The sequence below is a fragment of the Octodon degus genome, unplaced genomic scaffold (assembly GCF_000260255.1).
Source record: "Octodon degus isolate 3935 unplaced genomic scaffold, OctDeg1.0 scaffold00023, whole genome shotgun sequence".
NCBI lineage: Eukaryota > Metazoa > Chordata > Mammalia > Rodentia > Octodontidae > Octodon > Octodon degus.
The window spans coordinates 19,338,656-19,342,657 of record NW_004524599.1 but is presented as its reverse complement, the minus strand read 5'-3'; the positions used below and the strand labels follow the sequence as shown (position 1 = coordinate 19,342,657).

At 46.1% G+C, this 4,002-nt stretch overlaps 1 pseudogene; it reads right to left on the bottom strand.

Annotated features, from left to right (window-relative positions):
• Positions 1-2,123: 2,123 nt before the first annotated feature.
• Positions 2,124-2,919, bottom strand: LOC105741798 (annotated as a pseudogene).
• Positions 2,920-4,002: the final 1,083 nt, after the last annotated feature.

Here is a 4,002-nt window from a genome sequence, read left to right as displayed (position 1 = left end):
GAGCGGGTGGAGGACTTGAGGTCTGAGGAGCGCAAGACAGCGGTGAGTGACAATGCCACTTGTTTGGTTGTGGTGACCGGGTCTCCCTGGTGGTACGGCAGGGGAAGACCCTTTCCTAGGCTTTGATGAGACAGCAAGTGAGCGTCTCTTGGTGGCTGGGGAGCTTCTCTGTTTGGGAGGCAGAGGTGGGGAGACTGGCGCCTTGGTGGTAGGGATGGCGATGCCCTTCTTCAGGGGAGGGCGGGTTGGAGCCGTCCTTCTCGGAGGTGGAGGAGAGTGCCTCCTCTGCATGGGAAGTGAGCGCCGCCGAGGGGGAGGTGAGGGGTCCTTCGTCTTTGGGGTGGAGCGGGGATCTGCGCTGGGGAGCTGTGAGGGCGAGCACGTCTCCTGGATGGTGGAGAGCAGGGGCTTCTCCGTCCTCTACTACGACGGGAGGTCTCTTTCATGGTGATGGAGACGCACTCTGGGAAGGGGAATGTCTCCGCCGCAGGCCCGCCTCACCATTTTTTCACATGGGATCGCTTGGGTAGCTCATCTTCAGAGGAAGAGGTAGAGCCAAAGGCAGGTGAGGACTGCTGGTTCTGTGGTCCGTGCTGGCGTCTCTGGGGCACAGAATCAGCTGCAGCCGTTTCGCCACCTTTATCTTTTTCAGATTCAGATCAGCCCACTTTTCTAGGCTTTGGTGCTGGTGCTGGTGATTCTCTTTCCTCAGTAGCTTCATGTTTTGTCACTGAGATTCTCAGAAACACGGCTTTTCCTTGTAGGGTTTGGCTGCTGATGTGTTGGGGAACGATGCGTCTTTGGAGGTGGAGTAGCTGGCGGGGATGGCCTATGGAGGACATGCTGAAAGAGATAAACTACATGTGCTTCGAGGGGGGCTAAGTGTCCTCTGGGGAGGTTTCTTTGGTGGTGACTGGGAACGATATGAGGAGGATGGGCTGCTCCCAGACAGCTATGCTGATGACCGCCTCCTTCGTTTTAGCGGAGATAAATTGTACGTCTTGGAGGAGGCGGCTTTCGTTGTGGTGGAGATGGTCTCCTCGGGCTTGGCCGCCTTTGCGTGAACACGATCTTGATCGGAACCTATGGTGGCTTCATGACCTTGATTTGGAATGTGACTGAGATCTTGGCCGGGTCTTGTCTTTTTCTTTTTTGGAATATTTTCCTGAAGAAAGTTCTTTAGGTTCTGGCCTGGGTTTGGGCTTGGGAAATTTCAGGATGTCACTAGTAGACGTGGCCTCTTGCACTGAAGGCTCTTTTACATTCACTGAGGGTTCAGGGAGCTCTGGAGTTTCTTCCTTCTTTTCGGGAGCAGGGAAAGGGCTCTGGCTCTTGGTTCTGTGTCAGGCAAATCGAGAATGACTGTGCTTTCTCTCTCTCCTGACAGAGGAAGACCGTCTTCTAGGAGAAGGAGACCTGGATTTGCAACTTCTTGGTTTCTTTTTGTTTTCCTTATCTCTCTTATCTTTGTCTTCATCCTGATTTTTCATTTATACCAATTTTTCTTTTTCAATCTGTTTGTTTTATTTGTTTTTTCTTTCGTTCTAGGAAAGCAGAAGGGATTCCAGAGATGTTTTCTTGTGCACTTAACAGGAGGGGCCAAAGTTCTCCCATAAATTCTCTAGCATTTTTCATATTTAAAAACCCAGTCAGGTTGATATGCATCATTTTGGAATCCAGATTCTTCACTTCCAGCTGGGTGAATATATACTCAATCACAACATCATCTTCAAATCCAAGAATGTCTGTTACTAGTTTTGTTATCTAAAGCTTTATAGCCTCCAAATTTTCTTTGTTCATGTCCACCTTCCCCTCTCCCCAGGTATTCTGCAAATTTCAGCTGCATCAGTAGTTTCTTCTATTTGTTGATGAACCGATTATCCTGTTCTGCATTTGCTCCATGGAGGAATCCCACATCCATCTTGCTACCTTGCTCCGAGATCGCTCCTTATACCTGGATTATTTTTATCACTGTTACACGGTCTCCTATCCCTCCACTCTCCTCTTTACAGAGTACTCCGGAATGGAAGGCTGTCTTCTGGTTCCCTGGTCTCACTTCTTTGTTATTGTTTCCATTTTTAAAAATCACAAATAGGAGTTTATCACTATTAAAAATCTGGATCTTAAACGGACTCTTGCACTGGTGGTTCATATCCATCAGCTCGTTCAACTTGAGCTCCAGTCTCATCTCCGGTAGCCTTTCCAGAGCTGCTACCTTCTCCATGAAGCTCCATGAGTTTTCCCAATTCAAACTTGTGCTTCTTCGGCATTTTTACTTTTCTGACGAAGACATCATGAAGAGGGTAGATAGATTGGCAAGCCTTTTCTATGTCTTTCCCAGTGCTGTTTGGAGTCAGTTTATTGACCACTCCCTTCAAGTCATTTGTCTGCACCTTTCAGGTCATGATTTCCATCATCTTTTTCTGCATCTGGCGGGCCTACTGGTGCTGAGCGTAAGAGGTCTTCCGCATCTGATTGTTGTGTTTTTTAGTAAAGCCAACACAGAACAGTCGAAGCAAATAACCATCGGTAGTCTTGACATCAACATGAGCTTCGATCATGGTCTGCCATTTTTTGACCATGGATCACATTTTGTCCCGGGTGAGGTCCCTGCCATGGAAGGTAGTCAGGCAGTCTTTGCCTTGAACATCTTCAGTAATTAGCCTGAATTTTCTAAAGCCAACTTCATCATTCTGCAGGTCAGCAAGGCTCACTTCAAACACATGACCTTTGAGACCATCAGATGCAATTTTGGTTCCTTGAGATCTGGTGATGCATGTTTTCCCAATATTTCTTATGTTGAACACAGCCAGTGCCTTCACATCCTACCAGACTTTATTTAGAAAATGAATCAACCACTTTCTTCTTGGCTCCTGTTTTGCTGCCTTTTGTAAGGCGCTTGTTCTTGCCTGCAGTCATGGTGCTGCTCAGAGAGCCAAAAGGGCTTAGATATAGTTTTTAGGACTTGTGTGTAATACATAATGGTCACTTTCATCGCGGGAGTGGGATTTTGTACAAAACGTCTTAGTTTATTTAATGTCTTCTTCCCCTGCACCTGCCCCCTCCACATCTTAGTCTCCTTGCCATTTGCAAAAGTTCTGTATCCATATTTTAATCTTTTGTATACTCTGTAATTTATTTATATTTTAGTAAGGGAAATTACATCATATATAGGCGTGTGCATTCACACTGAATACACTTAATATTGAAGTCTCGAGGTGCATCGATTTTCTTGCAAATGAATCAAGAGAGACTATTATAGTATTATATAAAATTCTCTGGAGAATGTCATCAGTCCCTTTGTCTCGCTTCCCAAGAGCCTCCAGCCTACCCACTTCTTCCAAGTCACATATCTGGAAATTTATTTCATCATTGGAAACTGAAACATATCACTACTCTCTGCATTCTCCTAGGATGCCTGCCACCTGTGAACCTCACGGGCTTGCATATAGGTGTGTGTGTGTGTGTGTGTGTGTGTGTGTGTGTTCATGTGTGTATTCTTCAGCTATTTATCATGATGAGACAGAGTAATTGCATGAAACTGAAAGGAAATCTGAGCATAGGCCCCTGTGTGAGACTTGTCTTCAGAAAAACAAAGAATATTCATGAGAAATCTAGTGTTTTCCTCTGAGACAATGACGTTCCCTGTTAGGCTATCCTTTCTTTGTGACAATGCTACATGGGTGGCATTTTTTAGGGTGCTGTGGCTGTGCCTTGGGCCCAGAGACACCAGTTTCAAGGTCATGGCTCCCTTCCCAAATTCCCCTCACTTTCTCTGTTCCTCCAGCATCGTTTTCCACAAGTGATCCTTCTCCTTCTCATTTCTCTTCAGTCTTCTGCCTATAAGAAAGCAAGGCAAAGAGCTCACTTGTGGGAAAACTTGTGGCAACAATGGCCAGGAGATCATGAGAAGAAAGGAAGTTTTATTGACACCAGTAGACACCAGAAGAGCACCCTCCAGAGTATGAGGTGAGGTTCGCAGAGAGTTCATCTTTTTATACA